Genomic DNA, 24000 nt, shown 5'->3' with positions numbered 1-24000 from the left:
ACTAGATGGAGAGTGCCACAGGATTTGAATGAAGTTACAACCGAACAGGCGATAATTTAAGGGGGGCAAAAGTGCCAAGGGATGTTGATGTGAGGGAATTTGGGAGCCACAGGTAAAACACCGTAGCTTGTGCATGGTGCAGAGTGTGGTGGCTGTAGCCTCCTCAGTTACAGCTCTTAAACCACCACCCGGCAGCATGGCCACTGCCTCTTCTCTCCCTCCCCTCTCCTCTGCCTCTGCTCTTGCTCCTCTTCTCTACGGCGCAGTTTTCTCCCTTGCGTCCTTTGCCTTTCTGGTGCATTCCCACACTTTGCTGCCCGTTTCCCCAGTGCTCTGCTGGGAAGAACCTGGGTCCCTCCATTTCTGCTCGCACCTTGCCTGTTTTTGCTGAGCTCTCCCTCAAGCCTCACAGGCAGCCGGTGTGACCTGGAGCACAGAGGAGGCAAAATCTTAAACTGCTGGAAAGAAGCCCCTTGCAGTGGCTCCGTCACTATCAGATTTCAGTACCCCTGAGACACAGCACGACACAGGATGACTACGGGTGAAGAAGCAGCTTATGGACGTTGGGACACGGCGGGGTCAGTGCCGCTCGCTAGGTATTTTACCCACAGCTGCGTGACCACTGGAAGAAGCAGAAACCTAACGACCGTGAGAGGCTTGCTGGGACAATCTGGAAGTGGCGGGGGGGATGCCCCCGTACAGTTCCACACGGGGAAGGGGCGGGTGAGATCTCCCGAGACCGAGGAGTGCCGGGAAGCCTACTCCACCAGCCGGGGCACGCAGCGGGCTCGTCTCGTTCCTGGGGACGGTGCTCCCGTTCCCGTGCTAGGACGGGGAGACGGGGGGGGCGCGGGCTTCCCGGCCGGGAGGCGGCGGCCGCTGCCCGCTGCGGGACCGGTACCCGCGGGATAACGCCCCCGCCTCGCCCGCCGTGCCGGACCGCGCCGGGGGTGTGCCGTGCCGTGCCGTGCCGTGCCGTGGCGGGGGTGTGCTGGGGGCGGAGCGGCCCCGGGCCGTGCCGTGCCGTGCCGGGCCGTGCCGTGCCGTGGCGGGGGCGGAGCGCGGGCAGCCGTCCGCGGGAGGCAGCGCGTCCGCGGGAAGGCATGCCCGTGCCCATGCCCGGCGGCGGGCGGTGAGCGGCCATGCCGCGCAGGGCGGAGCGGTGCCTGCAGATCGCCCCGCACTCCCTGGCCATCGTCCTGGGCGCCGCGGCCGGGGGGCGGCCGGGGGGCGGCGGCGGCGGCGGCGCGGGGCCGGCGGCGGAGCTGGGCCGCCACCGCATCGGCTACGAGATCTTCGCGGACTTCAAGCGGGAGAACATGCAGCACTTCTGGGACCGGCGGGCCACGGCGGCGGTGGCCGAGACCTTCTTCCTGGGCTGGATCGACGAGCAGGTGCTGCTGGTGCAGGGCAAGGAGGAGCACCTGGAGGTGCTGCGGCAGGGCTGGGCGCGCCGCTCCCTCAAGCCCCCCAGCGGCTTCCACATCAAGTGCCTGGGTAGGTGCCGCCGGCGCCGGGGGGGCCTGGGGGGCTCTCCGCCCCGGGCGGGGGGCGCGGCGGCGGGGCGAGCGCGGCGGCGGCCCCGCGGAGCTGCCCCCGGAGCGCCCGCCGACGGCGGGATCAGGCACTGGGAGGGAGGGGGGACGGGGGGGGCTACCCCTCTCCGGGGGGGACGATTTGCGCCCCCGAAAGCGGGGGAGCCGGGACAGGACCGGCGGCGTTACGAGGATGCGCTGCAAGTGATTGGGGTTCGCCAGAAGAGCTACAGGCGACAGCCGTGGGGTCGGGTTGGGGAGGTGCGCTCCCCCGTCTCCTTCAGCGGGCGAGGTTAAAACCATAAATTGTAAATTTTGGAATATACCCCTTGCAGGCTGAAATGCCGGCTGTCCTCCCGCGGCTCGCTCCCCGGGCACGCTTGTCTCTGGTGTTTCGCTACAGGGGGGTCCCGCACCCTCCTGAGCTACGCGACCTTCACACGATTCAGGAGTAACTGCTAGCATTTACACCCCGAGCTTTTAATTAGAGTTATAATCAGTTCACTAAACAGAATAATTTCTAGCATTAGAAATTTTAAAAGTTAATTTTAGCATTTTTAGGCTTGCTAAACCAATAGTTCGCTTTGTATTTGGAGCTACTTGGTAGCTCGGACTTGTGTCACAGTATTGCTGAGAAGGTGCCTTCCATAGCGAGGAGGAGGAGGAGGAGATGAGGAATGAATACGTGGGCTTTCACGGTGCAAGGCAGGTGGCTTTTGGAGCAGTAAATGGCAAGTCTGTCGCGCCGCAGTGGGCTGAAGATTCAAGTTACGGTGCGATCCCCCAAGGGAGTCCCGCCTGTGTGCAGCGCGGCCTAGGAAGGAGCACGTGTCTTCCTGAATTTTCTTCAGGGGGAAAAAAAAACTATCTTGGCATGGACAGCAACAATTTTTGCAGCACTTATTTTGACACAGAAAATCTCCCCAGAAGAAATAAGGCTTGTGGTTATTGGGTGTATGTATTCGAGAGTTGTGAAGAGCAACAGACCTGAAGTTTTCCTTAGGATTTAAGGTAACTTGCAGCCTTCACAGCTTGAAACACGCAGCTTCTCTTATAGAGGGAAGACAAATTGTGAGGATTTGTTTTATTGCTGTCAAGGTCTCGTTGCTTCCCACAGCCGCTGCAGTGGTGATGGTGAGGCAAACTCTCTTTTCCCTATGTACAACTTCTATCATCTGTGTCTTATGCGGCAGGCACCTGGAACAGGTCACAGAGCTTCAGATGCTCTTTCTGCACTGGGAGTTTCAGACCCTTAAAATGGGATGCTCCCAGGCATTTCTTTTAAAAAATTATCTGCGTAAAGTTCCTGCAAAGAATGGAGCGTGAATATTCAGTGTGTCTCAGTTTCCTTTTTTATAATCTTGATTTTGAGTGGTTTTAGCTGTTGCTGTCCTTCTGGAATAGGCAATACAGAGTCTGATCACTTCTGTTCATCTGCAGTCTTGCCTCTTACACAGTTTTCAGACACTACTCTGTCACTCACTCTTTCCTCATCAGACTTACTCAAATATTAGCATTTCTTCATGCTGAGGGAGAAGCTCAGGACAAGTTGCCCATTTGAAAATTAATTGATGGATCTTTTTTTCCTCATCATAGAGAAATTCCCTCTGAACCTCTGACAACAAACCAGTGTTGGAGAACAGGTGGTAAATCCTATTCTGGTGATGGAAAAGTTCTCTGCATTCCACCAGTATTTAGAGAAGGGTAAAAAGTTGATAGACAGGTAGTGGACTTGCTTTGTGGCTGTGGTTTGGATGGAACTGCTGTTCATGGCCAGCAAACAAGGTGAGAAAACCTGCATGTGCTTTCCACCCAAGGCTGTTAAATGCTTATGCCTTTACTTTTGGAACGAGGTGTAGTGGTAAGTGTGGAGATGTGGGCAGTGGTTAGTGCCAGCTGCTCAGTATAGCCCATGTGGGCTTTTTGGCTCCAGCTGAACCGAGGAAGAGCTCCCGAATGGGTGTCATCGCCTGATGGAGTGTAAGGGTCAGTGTTTGATTTTTGGGGTGTCCCTGGACCTTGCCCATCGGGCAGCATTCCTCAGCCTGCTGCGCAGGAGGGCTGTTGAAGGGTGCGCTCTGACCTTGACGTTACTAAAGCCAGACGTGGAATGTAAACAGGTCTTTTGTGGCCCGTTTTAAAACACGGAAACACAACTTTTGCTAGAAGTTCGCATTAATAAGTAAGCTCACTGCTGTGTAAATAATATGCATTCCTTGGGGGGTTATCTTTGCTGTGAATTTACAAAAGACTGGAGCCAAAAGTTTTGATTTGACTTTAAAAATAGAAAATGCCTCTCAGTATTTGATTAAAGGCTATGGCAGAAGAGTGGGGACCTGCTGGAGTCTTACTTGTTGTGCAGTGTCCTTAACTGTGGTAAATGAGATGGGAACATTGATTTTTCTTTTTTTTTTTTTTTTTTCACTGCCTTTTTTCCACACCCAGACTGATAATTTAGGTCTTGTATCTAAGTAGATTCAGCTTGCACTTACTGTAAAGTTGGGTAGATAAAGAAGAGTCAAAGTAACGGGCCTGGCCCGTGGGCATGAGCATCTGCTTAAATGTGTGTAATTGTATTTTCAACATAATTAGGTGCCTAATGTGTAAATGGCCGTGACTTATTTAGGAGCTCTCTCACACTTTATTCTCCACTTTGCAGCATTAAAGCAGTGAACAGTCCACCTACAGACAAAAAGAAAAAGTCTCCATACTTTCCAGCTTTTAAAAAAACATGGTGGGTATCTTGGGCTGAGAGGAAAACCTGCCTGGCTGGGAGGTGAAGAGCAGTAATATTTTACTACTGTTAATAAATAACTGATGGGGTCAAGGGGAAAAAGCGGCACAGTATTTTTGCTGAAGGTGAAGCTGCTGTTTTCTGCTGCTCTGGCCCGACCCGTAGCCCCCGCGCTGTGGTGGGAGTAGAGGGTTGCCATGGCCGGGCCTAGCGGTGAGGGGGTGCATGGGGTTGACCCGGGGGGTCTTTCTCTGCACCCCAGGGCCATTGGGGTACCCAGGCAGTGCTGTGGCAGACTGTGGGGTTGGTTCTTGCCTTTTCTCTTGGGTGTCTGGCTGCTTGCAGAGAGGTGGGGGTGGCTGTCTGCCCCAGCTGCCCCCGGAGGCCGGCTGGGACGGGGTAGCTGGAGGACGAGCTGCCGGCCCCAAAGCGGTGTGGGGAGAGCATCCTGACCTCCCACTGTTGGCTGGCAGGGGGCAAGGGACAGAAATGTCTCCTCTTCTCGGCTGCATGACCTCCATGCACAGGCACCCAAGAGCCTTGGACAAACGCTTCCCGTCACCTGCATCGTTAAGTGCTAATGTGACCCAGAAATTACGACCACAGCCTGACTTTCAAACCTCTGCTGGTGTTGCTGACATTTCTTGTTCGTTGTGGTCCAGAGCCTTGGCTGGTCTGATGAGTAATGGGTTGTGATGGCCACGGAGATAATAACTGGAGGAAAAAGTAGCTGGTGAGGAGGAGGGAATACTAAACCTTCAAGATGCATAACATCTTTTCTGCTGCTAGGATTGTAAGATGTAAACCAGGAGGAGACTCGTCGCTGAATAGTCTTTCCACACCCTGGCTTGCTAATGAAAAGTTCATGAAAGTGTAATCTGTAGTTAACAGGGACTGGACAGTCCTAGTATGCTTGGTGCAGGCGTATCTGAGCCAGAAGGTAAATGGATTAAAATCTATGTGAGATTCCAGCGTCTGGAGATTCGACTCTTGAATTGTAACGTTAGACCCTACCACAAAATAGGGCAGGAATATGAAGCACATCAGAAAGTTGCTTTAGCACCGACAGCTAAGGGCTTGAGCATACAGGGGATGAAGTGTTTCACGTGTGACTTTAAAACTCCCTACTCTGGCAGTTTTCTTAAACTAAATGGTTATGCCAGAAAAGCTTGCTCAGCGTCCATTTTTGCAGTGATCAGAGTTACTCGGGTATTAGGAAATTGGTGGGTGTATCTAGGTTCTTAAGTTGGCTGAAGGGGAAGCTTTGGGAAACATAAGCAGTCTTTGAATAAACAACCCCCCCAAACCAGTACATGCTAAATACGCTGATTTAGAGGGTCAAGGAAACCTTATGCAAACCTATAGGTCCCGTGATGAAATTCGTTGTCTTTGGTAAGAGTGATTTGAAGCTTTCCTGTAACTTTGCAAGGCTTTTGCAACTTAAGTCTTTAATGAGCGTTCTTATTAAAATAAGATTTCTGTCTTTGACACACCTTCCATTTGCACCCACTAATATTTGTCATCCTGGAAACTGAATTATTTTTTTCCCCTTTCAGCTCTTCTATGCAAGGTGCTGCTGGTGTAGCAGGATGCTCCACCTTGTTTTCGTGTCTTCATCGCCTTTTGTGTTCCCAGCTGAGACTTCCTTCTGTATCTCTTGCACTTGATTTCTGTGTCTCAGACAATGGGCATCTTTGAGAGGTTTTCATACGCTTCGTGGAAGGGCCGTGCCCTTTTGTAACGATTGCTTGAAAGGAAGTGACCAAACTTTATAATAACCCTTCGGTCATGCCCCAAGCAATTTCTCCAATTAGAAGCTGATGTTTCAAATGGAGTTTTCAAGAAATGTACGTGCAATAATTAAACTAACTAGCAGGAGTTATAATTCAGTGAAGTCAGTGGGGCCAGACCGTTGTGCATTGTTCCTGCTCGGCCAGGCGTGGGGGGGGGAACTTTTTTTTCCGGGCTCGGAGCTGGAGCTAAGTGCTCCCTTTCTTTTCTCTCCCTGCCGTGTTCTCTCTTGCCACCAAAAATTAAATTAACACCCCACCAGTTTAGGTTCAGTAATTTTCACAGCAAGTTTTCCAGTCATTAGTGGATGATTATGGTGCAGTGTAGACTGTTGGACATTAAATGTTATTCATCTATAGCCAGTCATAAAACATGAATTGTCTTTTTTCCTCCCAATTATCTCCTTTATATCATGAAAATTTCTTTTCAGTGAGGGAGCATTAGGTTTCATAGTAATAAAACCTCTGAGGAGTTTACCGCACACTCATCTACACCTTTTGTATACCTCGTGGTATTACCATGGGAACTTCAGGGGTTTTAAACTACAGGTTTTTTCCTCCTTCTCTCCCACCCCAACTTAGAGCCAGTTAGAGATCCACTAAGCACTTTTTATATCCGTGAGGTTGTTATTGCAGCCTAAAAAAAAAGGGGGAAGGTAAACTTAAGCTGATGGCCTGGCTGAGGGGCTTATGAATTTACTCTCAACTTTGAGCAAAGAAGTTCGCTGCTCAGAAGTGCTGGGTTGGGCCTTTAATGTACTTTGTAAAAGCAGCTTTTAGAAACTGGGGAGAGAGAGGCAAGAGCTAAATGAGTATGGACTGCATATCAAGTGCTTGATTTCTCAGTATGTGGTTTGTGCTTGTGTTTTGGGAGTGAAATCTTGGAGTCGGAAATGCTTTTTGCTCTTTAAAGTAAGCTGTGGATGGTCTGCAAGGCTAATGCAGGTTATCTAAAATGTATTGCGAAAATAAAAAACACACAGGAAGGAAAGATATGACCTATTAAATTTCATTTCTCTTTTCACTCAAAGCGGCTTCTCTTGAAGAAGCAAAGTCAGATACACTGATGTATTCATTGTGCAACTCAAGTGAAGGATTGATACGGTTAATGGCCAGCTAGTACTGTCTCCCCACCTCCTTCCCCCCCACAAAGAGTGCCATTGTATAGTAGAGAGTCCTTCGGTGGCAAATAAGTCATCCAGCCTTGCAAGTTAAGCGTACACTCGGTATAAAGAAGCAGCGATGCTGTAAGGGAACCGCGGTGGCCAAGAGCAGCCCTTGGTCGCGGGGCTCTGCTGAAGCGGAAGTGGCACCAGGGCCCTCGCTCCTTCCATCTCTTTGTCTGTGCGTGAGGGTCCGGTCTTTAATTAAATGCTCCTCGTTTCCCTCCTCAAAGGGCCCTTGTCTTTACCGGGGAGCGGTACAGTGGCTGTGCACTGAATGAAGCCCTTGTCAGGTGTTATTCCCAGCGCTTAAACGGGCTCCTGGCCTACCAGCATCACATGCTGCCAGGCCGCTCGCTAAATCACTTTTCCATCCGTCCTGCTCTTCTTTTGTACATAGTAATTTTTGTTTTTAAAAAGGCTGAGGTGGATGGGGTGCCCCGGAGCCATGGCAAGGGATGGCCATGGGGCCACCAGCCACAGGCACCCCCATCCTGCCCGCTCCTCTTCACGGTTTTGCGGCATGAAAACTCAGTAATGTGTTCCCAACTTTGTTTTGTCTTTGTAATTTGCTAGTTAAAGGCATGTTGCTTAATATTTTATTTATGGAATTGTAATGATTTTAGTGGACTAAGTTCAGACATTCTATGCATGTTGCCACAGCTTAAAACAGCTTGAAATGGGTTTGTTTTGATTCCTGGAGAAATGTGTGTTCAGCGCAGAGATGCTGTAGGAAGGGTCAGTCTTGTATGAGAACACTGCTATCCCTGGGCTTGAGTGGCAGGTTTTTGATTCAGCTCCTTTGTGAAGGGAATGGTAACAAAGTTGGCGCACTCTCCCAGCTCTTCTGGTGCTGTTGCCTCGGGCCGTTCATCCGGATGGTGAACCTGTCCTCCTTTCTTCTGGCCAGGAGAATTACAGCTTGTCCCCCAGGTAGGGCATGCCAAAGCTTTACCACGTTCTCATCTGCATTTGAGACATTCATTTAGAGTGAGTGGCAGAAAAGATGCAACCCAGACGGATCGGGTGTCCTCCAAGACTCTTGGCATCCAAAACTGCCTTCTGAGCAACATCACACCTTCCCTTGGCTTCGGCAAACATGTGATGGCCAGGCTCCTGTTTTCTTGGTAGTCAAGTGTTGTGGTTTAACCCCAGCCAGCTGCTAAGCACCACGCAGCTGCTCACTCACTTACCCCCCACCCAGTGGGATGAGGGAGAAAATCGGGAAAAGAAGTAAAACTCGTGGGTTGAGATAAGAACAGTTTAATAGGACAGAAAGGAAGAAAATAATAATAATGATGATAATAAAATGTCAATAGTAATAATAAAAGAATTGGAATATATAAAACAAGTGATATACAATGCAATTGCTCACCACTTGCCGACTGATACCCAGTTAGTTCCCGAGCAGCGATCCACTCCCCCTGGCCCACTGCCCCCAGTTCCTATACTAGATGTGACATCACATGGTATGGAATACACCTTTGGCCAGTTTGGGTCAGCTGCGCTGGCTGTGTCCCTTCCCAGCTTCTTGTGCCCCTCCAGCCTTTTTGCTGGCTGGGCATGATAAGCTGAAAAAACCCTGACTTAGTCTAAACCTTACTTAGCAACAACTGAAAACATCAGTGTGTTATCAACATTCTTCTCATGCTGAATCCAAGACATAGCTCGATACCAGCTACTAGAAAGAAAATTAACTCTATCCCAGCCAAAACCAGGACATCATGGAAAGGCTGAAGTGTTTGGAGAAAATAAAAGCTGCAACCAGATGATGATTTCCCCTGCAGAAACTGTGGCTGTGAAACATGAGGATGGGAGGAACTTCTTAACAGCCGTTTTCTACAGTAGCAGAAATTTAATGGGGTTCTGAAAATTCAAGCTCTCTCCAAACTTTGTTTCTTTGTTTTAAATACAAAAGCGTACATGTTTTGATTATTTTCTAATGTTGTTGACTGCTGGGAACATTACTGTAGTCTCTAGTTTCCAATATTGAAACTGCTTCCTGGGTGGGCCAGATCTGGACAGGTTTTTAAGGATATTATGTTCATCTTGGAATAAAATCCCTTCACCTAATACGTAAACATTCTTTCTTGTGTCCGGTGTACTTGATCCCTCAGTTTATGACCTGGGATTTCACCTGAGACCTGTGATGAGAAATATCTGAATGTTAAGAATGTACAAACATGTATATTTTGGTGAAACAAAAGTGCTTTCCTGTTGACATTTGAGCAGGTCTTTACAGCTCCTTTTTTAATTGAGCTCCTGTTCTGAGCCACAGTAGTAGTAGAGCATGCATTCAAAGGTTGGTAACTACCCAGGGAGTCTGAATAGTGGTTCTTCTAGTTGTTGGTTTTTTGTGTTTTTTTTTTCTGTAGCAGAAGAGCAATGGTGTAATATTGCCATTGGCACTTACTAAGCCTATTTTTGGTTTTCTTATGAAAGAAAGTGACTATACTGTGCACTTAAATATGCACAGTATAATGACTTCTGTAGTGTGTTTTCTGGAGCTGGATATACTTCTAGCCCATGCAGTATGAGACTTCGTTGTTCTTCTTCCGTGGGGGGATGGGATGAGACACCAAAACTTCAGAAGTCTGAGTAAAATACAGCAGCCTTTATCAGACGATTAACAAAGGGATATGCAGTGTATCAAAGATTGCTCTTTTAGAAAGGCAAACCAAAGGCAAACCAATTCACTTAAACTCTAGGAAATTACTCCAAACTTGGTTCTTTACAAAATATATACACTGTGACAGTGAAAAAAGTTTCTATCTGAAGAGCATGGTTTGGGTAGCTTAATGAAGTTTTAGTTTTAAAGCAGTTTTTGCTAGCTGTTAATGCTTCAGAAGCTACATACTCTAGCTCATGCTTGCCTTCGGAGGAGAGTGAGGATGCCGAAAGGGCCATTGCTGGCCCTGGTATGGGGAGTTCCGCCGAAAGAGTGGAGACGGGCTCTTGGAAGGTGACAAGTCCCATTGGCTTTCCCAATAACATGGCCAGCAGGACTAGGCTGGCCGTGGGGGAGGCTGATTTCTCCTTCTGGTGCAGGCAGAAGGGGAAGAAAGGTGTGTTTTGGGAGGGGAAGACCTGGGGCTGGACTGTGGCTGAGCAGTGGCTCGGTCCCCGCATTGGTAGCGAGGCGCTGCATCACTGTGTCCATCCTTACCAGTAACTGCAGCTCCAGTAACTCCTGCTTGTCTGCTGGTGGAGTAACGTATGCTCTCTCTGGGTGTTCGGAGACTCTAAAGAAGGAGTGAGACTGCAAGGACCGTGTTTAACACTGGAGCTGTAAAACTTGCAATTTATTATGAGCATTAGAAAAAGCTGGGTGCTGCCAGTGTGTTTGAGATTTGGCGGCAGAGCCTTAGATATTATTGTGGGGCTATAAAATGAGTATTTTTTTTTAAAAATGGGAACTTTTTTTTGTCCTTTAAAAAAAAGCCTATACCAAGTCTAGTGAAACTTTTAGCTTGAGAAGAAAGACAAATTAATATTCACTCTTTCAGACTGTAGTTGTATTTTCCACTTTGGTCACAATATCCATGGATATCTTTCTATATGCAAAGAATATGGAAGAAATAGATAGGTTTCGGGATGCATCAGGCTTTTTCCAGGTCATTGTGAGGAAGACTTAATAGGCTAATAAATATATCATGTCTACTTACCCTGTCTTACCGACATCCTTGGGTTCATGAGCTTATAGAGCCCTGCAACTATATCAATAGCAATGCATACAGTTCATTACCGATGTCCCTTCCCAAAGACATCAACCCAACATAAATGGGATTTATCACTGCCTGTTAATTTATTGTGTTCAAATTCTAGAGAGGTAACCAAAGTGCTGCAAGCTCCATGTGAACTTCTACGCATTTGGTGGGGGTTTTTTTGTTTTGTTTTGGGGATGGGGTTTCGTTTTTTTGGGTGTTTTTTTTTTTCCTCATTTTTTTAGTGGTGGTGTTTTAGTCAAAGGATTCTCAGTGTGTTATTTGGCTGCCAGCAGTGCTCAGCCTGCCCTCGAGCCTTCCAGCCGCTCCTCAGCCCGTGTGGGAGTGGACTCTGCCCTTGTCTCCCGCTCCAGCAGACCGGCATTTAATGTTTGCTCTCCCGCTTGCGAGTATTGCACAGTTAGTGCCCAGACAAGTTCCGTTTTCATTGACAGATGAAATAACAATAGCTGGCATTACGAGCAAGCTGAGTGTTTTCTTCGGGTTTCCCTGAAGGGCCTCCTTTGTCTCCACCGTGTCCGCTCAGGGAAACCCGTACACCTTGCTTAATCCGAGGGTGCTGTCAAGATGCTCTAACTTCTGAAACCAGAAGTAGGTCAGCACCCGTGTGAAGATTTCCAATCCGCTCTGCTTGCCTGCTTAGCGGGAGCCTCCCGGTGAGGCTTTGCAAATGGCCCCTGTCCGGCGGGGTGGTCCAGGCTGATGCGGGTAATCTTGGGAGCCCAAAGAAGAGGGTGAAACGTCCACAGCACTGGGAAGGAGAGTAGACGAGGGAAGTCCTGGTGGACTGTCACATACTTGGTGTTTATATGGCTGTTTAAGTCAAAGGAGGAGCAAATTGTGGACAGCCGGATGAGCCTGAACAGGGGTTTTCAGGTGCCTGGTGTCACGTTGTGTGTGGCCCTGGTCCAGCTGTGAGAAGTCAGCAACTCGCCTGGGCTGTAGGGATGTCCTAATTAGCTGCATGTTCACAAGGTGGTTTAACCAGTTGAAAAACAGGATTTTAAGGTCTATTTTAAAGCAAAGACAGTATCTGACGTAGTAGACATTATTAGCAGGAGGGGTTATTAAAAAATAAATAAAAGGGTGGGAATTTTCTGCCTAGTTTAATTTGAGAAAAGAGAATTCACATTCACCCACTGTTTCTGAAGTGGGGCTAAAAAAAGCTTTGAGGACCCTGAGCTTTCCTCCTGTCATTGCTGATTTGTCATAATTATCCTTTCGGTTAAAAAGAAATATCTTCTTCATGTTACTGATTGAAAAATCCTATGCAGTTAAAGAAGAAAATATGAGTTTTGTGAGAAGCTGTGGAGAACAGTCATGAAGGGGTAAACAGGCAGCAGGAAAATAATAACTTCCAGTCTCTGCAATCTTAGATGCTCTAGAAGGAAGAGTGTTTTTCAAACAGGCATCTTTAGACTAGGCATCAGCCTTGTATAGAAGCCTCCTTTATGAATATGAACATTTGGAAGGAGTGGGAGACAGAAAGAGGAGGGGGGTCAGCCAGGTTTTTAGATAGTCTTGGATGTAGTGCTTCATGTGGTAGGGAAGCAAGTCTGATAGGTGTCAGGTCTGCTCTGTTTTTATTGAAAGGGGAGACTTTAATAGTACTTAATGCATTTTCTTAGCAGGTCTAGCTACATGGTATCATCATCTTTCAGCAGGTTGGGAGGTGCCTGCAAGGTGGGAATGGAAGAACATAGGGCTCGTAGGGCTGTGAAACTTTGCAGGGTTTCTCAAAGAAATTTTCTGTGCAAAAAGTAGGCAACTTGACCTACAATCATTCTGGTTTCTTTCCTTGGGAAGAAATTAGTGGCTATCATCTTGTTATTTTTTATTTATGGCAGTAGCTTGTAGCCTTTAGTTTATAGATTTCTTATTAATTCAAGTTCTTTGGTTTTGTTTCCAAGGTATCTTCTGATTGTTAGTTTGTCTTTGTTAGAGGTGTACAGCTAGAGCTCCTTGGTGAAGCTGATGCCAAATAGCTGTTGCAAGGTCTGTAGGGACTTGCTTCTTGGCTACCTTTCAAGTGCAGTATGGCTGTCAAATGTTTTAGTGTCAGAATCACTACATCTATCATTGTTCTGCTTTTCTCTGTCAATAACTAGTCTCATTCAGTGACATATTTGATCTTAAAGAAGGAAAGCAGATTTATCTGTGTGCCAGCTCACGAGTCTTTTTAATTTTTCTGCTCAGATAATTGTTGGGCTTCAGGTTTCAGTGGTTACTTAAATTAATCCCAGTGCTGTCTTTCCAATCTCTTCAATGTTTGTGTTGAGAGAGAGGCCAAAACATACCCTGTCTGTTGGGAGCCACTAGACACCAATCATCTTGTGAGGTGGAAGAAAAGTGAGCTACAGACTTCAGAGCTGATTTTTGTGATGAGTGATGGGGGTAAAAAGGAAATAGTTTTGACAGAACTTTCTTCCCACTAGCTAGGAAAACGTTGAACAACTGGGACATGCTATTGTAATTTTTTTCTTGTTTCCGTGCTCGTGAACACTTTTGCTCAGTGGCTTGTGCTCCCATTTCCAATTCCTAAGGATTTTCCATTGCTTTGAATAATTTATGTTGCCTCCTGTGCCAGTGAGTAATAACCCACTAGTGTAATGGTCCTCAGCTTTCTTTAGTTTGCAGATTGCTGAGTTTCCAGCAGAAATACAGCAAATATAAGTGGCGCTCTTCACTTTTATCTTTTGGTAGACCTTTTGGAAAGTAGTTCACAGATCACTTGGGGTTCTGCAGGCCCAAAGTTGAAAACCACTGACCTCACCAAGCCCAGCATTTAACGCCTGAGTACCTGTGCAGCTGAAGCTTGTGCTCCCCTACAAGCATGCTGCAGACGCCATCAAACCTTCCCTTCTCATAGTTTACAATTTGTCATCTATGGCAGCTACTCTGAACCTTGGTGCTTGCTCTGCACCTTTTCCCCTTCTCTGCTTTGAGGACACCTGTGGTGGTAACTTTTGGACCAGCCCACCTAACTGTGTACCGGGATGGCTGGCGCTTTGAGGGCTGCCTGCTGGAAAGCTTGGTCCAAATGTTGCTCCTTGTCTTGTGTTTGACAGCACAAGTGCTTTGGGGCAGAGAACTTATTGGCTCTGTCAGATCAATGTTGTGCTGGGCACTGCAGCGCTGACCTGGGGCTGAAGTCTGTAGGTGCTCTCGCAGTGCAAACCTCGAGATAATTATACTCACATACGAGGTTACTTGTGAATGAGAGGTAATAACAGGCAACCAGGCAAAGAATTCTTGCTCCAAACCTGCCTGGATTTGCTTTACCTGTTTTCTCACTGCTTGGGCTGTAGTAATTACTTGCTGTGGCACCCCTCAGCCTGCTTCATGAATGAGTTTCATGCATAAGTCTTTTGAAAGCTTTAGTAGAGCTATGGTGAATTTGCAATCACAGATACTTAGATATGTGTTTGGCTTGAATCTGGAGCCATACTTTATTTGCTCTGGTTGTTGACTAAGAAAATGAGTGCAGGACCCATCAGGTCAGTGGACGTAAGAGTAGGCATGTCATACTGTCCCGGTCTGTGGTCTTGCACGCTTGGTATATGCCATGAGAACACCCGCAGTGATTGCATGGAGTGTTGCCGAAGGGAACTGGAGCCTGTAATGTCTTATATGGTGTTACTTTCACTAACCTGCAAAATAATGGTTCTTGTGTGATATTACCTATAGATTTTAGTACTGTGTATGACTTCTCTTAGGCTTGTTCTTTCCTAATTATGATAAGAAAAGATGAGATTTGCACCTCAAGGCAACTCTGTGTCTTCTACTGAAGCATGTTTGTCAGTACTGTCCAGTTCTCTTCTCTCTGTGGCAATGCACAGAAGTACATCTGGGGAAGTGACCTACTCTCATCCTGGAAAAGTGAGAGAGGGGAAGTGGTATCTTGTGAGGTTTTCTTTTCCCTTCCTGAAGCCATAGGTATCAGCGCTTTTGTAGGATGACGAAGCTTTGTTTCATCATTAGGCTCCTTGATTTTTTCCTGCATGTGTTGCAGCTGAACATAAATGTATCTGAGCTAGTTTTGAGCTAGCCAGCTCAGGTATGGTTTTCAGTCTTCAACTCCAGCAATGATTATGGTTTTCAGCAGTGGCTGACTCCCCTTGCTGCTCAGGCAGCCTGTGGTGAGCTGCTGCAGTAAGTGACTTAAATCGTTAGATTAAAGCTAGCTCAGGCTTATCTAGACTACACTGCAGCATTGGGACACTGTAACCCTCCTTTATAAACGGAGCTGTTGCAGTGAATTCCTCAGGGCTTTTTACTTCCTGCCTTTTGAATTTCTTTTTCTGTGAACTTAGCAATTGTGGCTTTTACCTTTATTCCTGACTGACCTTTTCTCAATGCTATCTCTCTGCTTAAAAGCTTGCAGCAGCATGCAAGCTCTTGTCTTCCTTCCCACTGGTGGCTTTGTGCCAGGATCACACCAGCCTGATGAAGTGTCGATAACAGCCTGTCCCTTTCCAGCCTACCTGCCACCCCGCTGCTTGCAGCATCGTCATTCTTCTCTTGGCTCTGCTCTAGCTGCTTTTACAATCTCCACCTTCCTCAGAGACATCTTGTCTCTCCTGATGGCTCCAGAAATGTCATTGGCTAAATTTGGTGATAGCTGGGGTTGAGCCTTCAAAAGTTGGCTCTTGGAATGGATATAGAGCTATTTTGCTTTGAAGTCAGACCCTGCGTTTTGTAAACGGCACATTTTTGACCCTTAAAAACATGAGAAGGTTAAGGCAAGGCATGGTGCTGAACAACGTGGGAACAGCAGGGTTGAGAAACCATCTGTTGGGACCTAGCAGGGTGGATATGGAAAGTGCTTGACTCAGTCTTTACCAGTGTTGTCCCTAACTTCCCTTTTTTATCACAGCTTCCTTTTCATTGAGGAAGGTGCAGGTCCATTTTCAGATGTTTTACTACAGGAGTGTAGTCACTCCTTATCATTTTTAGCAGGAACCGAACTTTCCTCTGTATCTGCACTGACACAGTGGTTTGAGCTGGCATGGGCCAGCACCACAGAAGGTCTTCCAGCCTTTCCTCTCCCTTTTGCTCCGACACAGGAGCCCACAGTGAGCCACCTCAAAGGCAAAAACCTAACCTGGGGTGAGGGGGGAGGAAAAGAGAGATTGGGATAAATTGCTATGGATCTGCAGCCTTATCTTCTCTGCTTTGTAGTCTGCGAACGGATATTTGTGGGATCATAAGGTAATTTGGGTGGGACGGGACCTCCAGAGGTCTCTGGTCCAACCTCCTGCTCACAGCTGTGACATTGAGCCAGGTTGCTCCCATCAACTAACCTGTAATGCCCTGTTGAAGCCCACAGCAGCTAACAGCAGCTCTGGTGGATCTCTTATATGATTTTCATATTTCCTGCATGTTTTGCTGTGGACAGGTCCTTTTGTAACTCTGGCTCCTGCATAACAGGTTCCCCTGGTCCTCCTGCCTCCAGTTGCTCTGCGTAATGGGAGACTGGGGAGCACACAGCACCATCAGGCTGGCTTTTCCACCCACGCTGTTTGGACACTGGCTTTTTTTGAGGCAAATGGGATACCTTCTTGAATGCACAGCTATGAACAAGATTAGGCAGCTGATGCCGTCGGTTGCAATGTGCTTGTTTTTTGAAGAAAAAAAATCCCCCAAAAGCACACACACACACACTGCCCCTCAAATGTTGGCCTGCCTCAACTGTATTTGTCTGTTTTGACAGATCCTTAAGGTTATCGACAGAGTCATAGTTGCCAGCAGCTTTTTATAGGAGGATCTCTTCTTACTGTGCTGCTTGTTCTTGGGAAAGACTTCTTTTTTGCCAGTCACTTAATCCATGGTTTAATATTTTTTTTTTTTGCCAGAAACCCAGCAATAGCTGCTTTATGTAATTGTGGCAGATGTCTTGAAATGGCCAGTAAGGCTGCCCTTTCTGTAATTTTAAATGCTGAGAAATTAGGTTGTAATGACTTGGTGAATGGAAGTTACAGAAAACCAATTAATGAGTGCTCTTTTTTTTCTGTCATAGCCTCATTTTCCCACTTCTTTTGTGACTTTTCTATCTGCAGTTGACCTGCTGCTTGTGCTACCACAGTCTTTTTACTCAGCTCATTAAATCATGTTTTCAGTCTGGCTTTAGACTCACGAACTACTCTTGTTAGTGGGCATTTCCTTCTTATCTCCTTCCTTTCATTCTTATCTCCTTCCTTTCATTCTTATCTCAGCCTTTTGGCAGAAAGCACTTAATGGAGGCTGCGAGCCTTGAAGTTGGTCTCACTGAATAGAGGGGAGGAGGAGACATTGACCATTCACACTTTAATTTGAGTGTTTCTGCAGTCTTATGGATACCCTCTGGGCTATGCAAATACGTGCTTCATTGACTCGCAGAGAAGTAATCTTCTGAATAAATAATTAAAAAAAAAAAAGAAACCTTAGTTATGTATTTTTGCATAGATTGTGGTGTCACTAAAACCACAGAAAACATACAGTTTGTAAGCTTTTTGGCCCATCTACTACAATTCCTAATACAACAGATCTGTTAATCTGCTCCTGATGCAGGGTAAGACTGGTTTGTTCAGTGTGGCTGGTCAGCAGATTTGGGTGTCTACACCACAGAGGATGTGGAAAGGGACTAGTTAAAGGAAGATGCCAAGTAGATGGATGACCCTTCTGCTTTTAGGAGCTGTTCCCTAAACCCGGTGGGCTGCTGGAGGAGGCACAAGCTTGAACTACAGAGCTTCCCATCCCATCTTACTTAAAAGATCCAACTTTTATTTCCATCAGTGGGAATTTTCCAGTGACCATAGGAGTTAGACTGTGTTTCTAGTGACATGAGAAACAGAGCTGCCTCAAGCTAAGAGGAATACAACAGGGAAAGAATATATGAAAAAATAGGCTTTGCGATTTGTCTTATTCTTTCTTCTAATATCCATTTCCTCTCTTCTTGCCCCCCAAGATATGTTTTGCTGTTGAATTATTGACAGATCAGCTTCTGAGGGTCCAGCCAGGAAATACTTTCTTAGTCACCAGAATGAGAGTGCTCTTTCAGAAGCAATTTACAGCTTTCATCATGGTTGTGAAGATAACATGAATAATGACAGTTGGGTAAAACTGCTCTGTAAGTGCTGGAGCCAAACTCACCCTGGACTCAGTAAAGAGAGGAGGTCACACACCTTTTTTACTGTTATTCCGAGTTAACTATGAAGGCTGCTGGTAAAGTTGAATGTTCATGTTATTTAGTTGCTAGCAAGAGCAAATACATTATCCTAGTATCTTCTGGACAAACTGTAGCTTTCTTTGTAGTGCCCTAAGTGGCTGGTTTCAGAGAATTGTAAAAGATAAGGTGGGATGAAACAAAGCAATTCTCTGCTCATGTGTTCCAGTTATTCTGCTTTACATTTAAACAGTTCAGAAGTGTGTGTGTGTGTAAGCAAAGTTTACTGCCAGTGGAGCGAGATTATATACCTTTCCTGATGGTATAACTCAGACAAAATATGCTGCCCAAAGCATCGCTAGAAATACGATATAGTGGCATTTGCAAGCCCAGGCAATTATATACAAGATTTTCTAAATGTAGAATCCAGAGCTGCCTGTCTGACTAATACATTGGTAAGGGCATGCCTGTCTTTATTAGATAGGAGTCTATTCTTTGGCTTTATTAGATAAGTCTATTCTTTGACTTTATTAGATAGCTTTAGTGACTTAATCAAAGAATAGACTCCTACCTTATTTGTTTTGTTGTTTTTTTTTTTCTTTCTGACTAGCTAGCAATGTCTGGGCAAGCTGTCTTACACTGTTAACTCCTGACTCCTTGAAAATAAAAGCATTGTCCTGTTTCTTTGGAAGTTTCTGAAATTTATTACTGTACATTGTAAACAGGGAGGGGAAAATACAGGTGTTGTGTTAAAAGGATTATTGTTGGTGCAGTTTGTATTTCCTTCTCTTGGTCCGTTTGCCACTTATTTAAATTAAATCTCTCTTCCTTCCCCATCCCATCTTTGTGTTGAGTGTCAGCGTGTGTATTATTATTTATGGTGGTGGCGCGGGGCATCCCACACGCCTGGCACTTATGACCAGGAGTTCACGCTGATGACTGGACAACGCTGAGAAATGCAGATGCACAACAAACATAATTAAAATGTCTTTGTTCCTTTTAAGAACAATTTTTGTTAGGTATGTTTAAATGCAAGGGTGTGAATTAGCTTCCTAACTACAGTTGGGTTTTGGTTTTTTTTTTGAAGGTCACAGCTTTTCCATTGGAGGAGTTCTTGTGTATTTATTCTGGCTGAGAAGACAACTGGACCAAAGGTTTTTGCTCAGCCTTCTTTAGGCAGCAGCCCAAGTATTCAGGCACTTTCTGTATAAAGGATAGAAAAACATTTGAGAAACAAACTTAAGTTGATAACAGAAAGGTAGATAGAAAATTGCAGAAACAAAGGTAGGAACTTAGGCTTCCTCTTTGATTTTTTGAAACTTACAGTGTTTTACAAGTTTATTTTGAACTTAATATATGGGTTTTTTTCTGTAAACTTATGGTTTAAGAAATTGAAAATAGAACTTAAGATGATAGGTTACCAATGTATAACCACTGTGGTGCATAGGTATGTTGAATACTGTGTGAAGTTTGTTTCTCCAAGTTGGAAAAACCCACCACCAAAAAACAAAAAAAAAAGAAAAAAAACCACATGAAAAAAGCCAGAGAACTAGAGAAGATGCAAGGAAAGGTAACAAGAGTGCTCCAAATAATGGAGCAGCTATATTGTGGAAGCTGATTGAATTTTAAGTCCTGTGGAGAAAATGAGCAGAGCAATGATGTTTTTCTGTCTTTTCTGATGTAAGGATTTGGTAACATGAAATTAAATTATTAGGAGGTAAGCTTGAAACAAACAAAAGAGCTACTTTTTCAGAAAACATAAGAAAACAATGAGAAAGTTATGTTTTAATCTTTTAGCATCCCCTGTATCTTATATGAAAGATTTCTCTTAAAACTAAACAAAACAAAACAAAAAACCAAACCAAACCAACCAAACAAAAAAACCCCAACAAAACAACCTTTCCCCCCAAAACCTGAAAGTTCTTCTGTGAATATATCTATTTACTTTTGAACAGAAAAAAACCTGGCATACACAAGAACTTCTTTGTGTGCTGCCAGACCTTGTCTGGCTTCCCCTGTGACTAATGCGGAGCCGTTTTCTGTAGCCACAGGTGGCTCCTAGAAGAGTTCACAAGAGGAGTCACCCGTGGAGAGTGGTCGCCGAATCCCAAGGGCCAGGGGGAAGTACCTTGCCTGTGGTCTCAGAGCAATGAGAGTTTGCCATCCATGGTTTGACTGGGCTAAGAAGGTGGGCAGTAGGTGCTGGAGACAGGGAGCCCTTCTCGCTGAGAGCCAAAGAACAGGGGTGCGTTGAGTGGAAGAGCCCAACCTGGAAAAGCTGCGTTTGAATTCCCCATCGTAGGTTGAAGGGGGTCAGTGCACTGGTATGCTGCCTATTATATGATCTTCCTTCTACTTTTACAGACACATCATTTTTTTCATCTGATAATTTGCTTCAGGGACCAGAAAAGTGAGTCTGTGGAATTTGCCCCCGTCGCTGAAAGAAAAACCTGGGGACCTCCCAAGAGCTTATTATAGACTTGTAAGGACCTACGTGAAGCCAGGGGCTCTTGCTGTCAGGGGCTTGTTACAAAAAGAGATATTTACTACAGCATTCCTTTAAAAATGGACTTTTACTTAAAAATGCTGAGCTTGGAACAAACTGAGTGCAGCACATTAGTGGTTTTGGGGTACTGATCTCTGCAAATGCCTGAAGAGGAGATGAAATGTTTCTTCACAGGGGTAGTTATAATGACTTTGGTGTGATTACTCATGTGAATATTTTCCATAGCGTGACCATAAAGAACAAACATTTGGGATAACATGTAATCTAGGGAGGTGGGGAGAATTCTTTTGTCACCTCTTTTGAATAGCACAAGCAGAACAAAGATAACATAGTTCATTAATACCTCCAGTAAAAGAAAAAAAAGTTAATGCTACCCGTGCAATGTGAAACTATTTGACAAGTAAAAATATACCTGCTGAACTCTTGTGGAACATAGGGTCTCACATAGGGTCTCATTTAAGATTTTTGCTCATTTCTGATTGTTGCGTAGGGGTTTGTTTTTTTTTTTCCCCAATGTTCCTGGTGGAATAATTCAGTGTGGCAAATAACAGAGTATGAAACGGTTGTACTGGGCTTGCTTTCTGTTGGTATCATTCCTTAAGGTTGGATCCACCAGTGAGAATGATCTCCCAATTTTGGTTTATTGTATAGGGCTTTATGTAACTGGTAGTAGGAAGGACAGCAGTGGCTGGGCCCTCTGTAAGTAATGTAGGGAACACCAAGAAGCAAGATGCTCACTAGAGAGAGGCCTGTCTTACGCCATCTTATGTGGTGGTTTGAGAAGTAGTTACTTGGAAATCTTTCTCTGCACAGATCGGCTCAAGGGGTGGTTTCATGGGATTCAACGAGCTGAATGAACAGCTCGTCAACGTGCTCCTGCGACTTACCTTGTGTTGACATGAGCTATAACGGGGTGTCCCAAGAATTGCTTTGCTTTGCCAGCCCTAAAGAAAACAAACAGCTGAGCCGTGCACATCCTTAACATGGCAAAAATGCCAGGAGCGGTGGGGACAGAGGAAGGGCTCGTTCCTGCAGATTGGGGCGTAATGTCCAGCCCACGTAGGGTGTTGGCAATTTGTTGGGGTAGTGAGGGGGGAAGCTGAGCATGTTAGGGACTGTGTCCTTAGCCACTGTGCTTGTGTGCAAGACAGGCTGATGACAGTGTTGGGAACAAGGCTTGCTGATGTTGGTGTGGCACGCTGAGGAGAAAGAAGAAGTTTTTGAACAGTTAGTCCTTTGCAATAGCTTTTCCTTCCTGTGATGGCTTCAGCATGATTAAATATTATTCTCAAAATCACACCCTTGTTTCTTTTCTTGCATCTGCTAGTGTGGCTCAGCCAGACCATGTCCTACAGAGGCAACGCACCTTGTGAAATGCCGCATCCTAGGAGAAGGCTTTAAATCCCAGCAAGTGCTTTGGGATAACCACTCCCTTATGCTTCAATCTACTGGGCTGTGCACAAAACTAGATTTTTGACAGAGCATTTATTGCACTGATACCTGCAAAAGCAAAGTAAGACTGTATGTTGAGGGAATCAGGCCTTCAAGCCTAAGAAAACTAAAACTTTCAGAAGCAAATCCTAATGTTAGAGCTTAGTCCTTTGCGTGACCCAGCTGGCCCAGCTAGCCAGATTGGTGGCAGAGAGACAGTGTCTTGACATGGGATGTGTCTAGTGTTAACTCAGTGTTATGGAGAACAGAGGGAAGAGAGAATGGAAAGAAAGGAATTGGACAGAAATAGTAAAAATGAAAAGAACAGTTGGGATATACATTCATTTGGAGAGGAAAGTCAATGTAAGTAATCCTCTGGGTCTGGTACATGTATGTGTGTATATTGTGCTGTGGTGGTGGCCATATGCCATTTGCAGTATGGGGAAACCCCGATGTGGCTGGGGTTTCAGTGCTTTGGCCTTCCTGTAAGCAGAATGTCGAAAAGGCTCTCTATCTTAAAGATTTAGAAATAATTTGTAAGTTTAATTTAATATTGAATATAGAGTATTTCATGATCAAAACTTGAACAGAGTAGGCAAGGAGTGGCTTCTTGAGGATCTGGGGTTTATCACTGGATTTTGACTTCCCAGTCTCCTTCCCCTCCAAACTTTTCTTCCCCATTAAAAAGCTCAGATGAGGTAAGACGTATTAGTGTGGAATCCAGGGGCTTTCCTTGCCATCACGTAGGGTTGCTCTGCTGAGTATTTTGGAGGATTTATCCCTGTGTGGTTCTGTTGACATTATGGGTACTCGCCCTCTGCTTCTAAAACAGTGGCAGAGCTTCATGAAGTAGGGCCTTTATCTTTGCTTTGGGTGAGCTTTTTTATTACAGGGCAGCAGTCTAGCAAAGCGCATCTTCACTTGCATCGATCTATATAAATGTACTGTTTTTGTCTTCTCTCTTGCGTCTATCTTTGTCCAGCTTATTAGTTGCCTTGTGGAAGGAGAGATATATGTGTCTTGCTGGCTGACTGGTAAAGCCTAATTCATTTTGCTCTAAGCCATTTCTTGAGTTTATGTTACAAAATGTAAAGCCCTTTGACGCAGTGCAGAGCAGAGTTTCAGCTATTATGGGCGTAATGATAATTGGTGAAGAATGCAGGATAGTTAAGTGCTGCTGTCAAGCTGGGCTGCGTTTTAGACCGATCTGACAGGTAAAGAAGGCTAAGAAATAGCTATATTTTGCTCCCACGACCTCGTTTAAAGGTGATACAGGACCTTCCTCCTCCTGCTTTTTCTCTCCTGCAAAATACTCAACTTTTGGTTAAGAGCTGAGCTCGCTGCTGTCTTCCCCCTGCCGTCATGTGAGCAGTTTCAGCTCAACAAGGAATGCTTGATGTAATCTTCTGAAATTAGGCACGTAGGTGTGTTGTCATTATTAGCCTGCTAGTGGCCGTTTAGCTATTTTATCTTAGTTATAATTAAAAGAGTGTTACCTGGAAGGGAGTGAGAGGAGGTGGGTCAGGGAGCTGGATCCAGGGCGGAATCTGTTTGGGCTTGTGGATGGGAAGTGTCTGGCAAAGATGGTGCCTGTGTCTTCTAGCTATCAGACTACCTTTATAATGAAAAAGGAGATTTCTGGTACCAAAACATCCCATTTACCCTGTTGTTTGAAGAGGTTTTTTGCCACTTGGTGCAAACTTCTGCATAGCTCTCCTCAAATCACCCACATCAATGTATGGGGTGTTTCTGTCTAACAGAGATAAAGCATTTTCCTCCTATAAAACTATTTATTTTCCCCTACAGAGAGGTGAGAAGGTGCATGGAGTTTAAATATGACCAGCTGAGTGTGTCTGCTTGGTTTGAACTATTTTGTTTTAGGATCTCACACAACCCACAGCTTTCCTTGTGAGCTGTGACTGACTCTTCAGGTGTCAGGGAAATGGACTGTGTCTTTGTTTCAGCCTCCTTC

At 45.6% G+C, this 24000-nt stretch overlaps 1 protein-coding gene across 1 annotated transcript in view; it reads left to right on the top strand.

The window, feature by feature from the left end:
- Window positions 1–2467: 2467 nt before the first annotated feature.
- STOX2 (storkhead box 2) overlaps window positions 2468–24000 on the top strand; it is a 146800-nt gene continuing 125267 nt past the window's right edge. The window contains exon 1 of the mRNA XM_075027975.1: window positions 2468–2546. The gene's annotated coding sequence lies outside the window, so the exon portion shown is untranslated. The remainder of the gene's footprint in view (window positions 2547–24000) is intronic.

Source organism: Buteo buteo, chromosome 1 (genome assembly GCF_964188355.1).
Source record: "Buteo buteo chromosome 1, bButBut1.hap1.1, whole genome shotgun sequence".
Classification (NCBI taxonomy): domain Eukaryota; kingdom Metazoa; phylum Chordata; class Aves; order Accipitriformes; family Accipitridae; genus Buteo; species Buteo buteo.
This window is presented reverse-complemented; position numbering and strand designations above follow the sequence as displayed.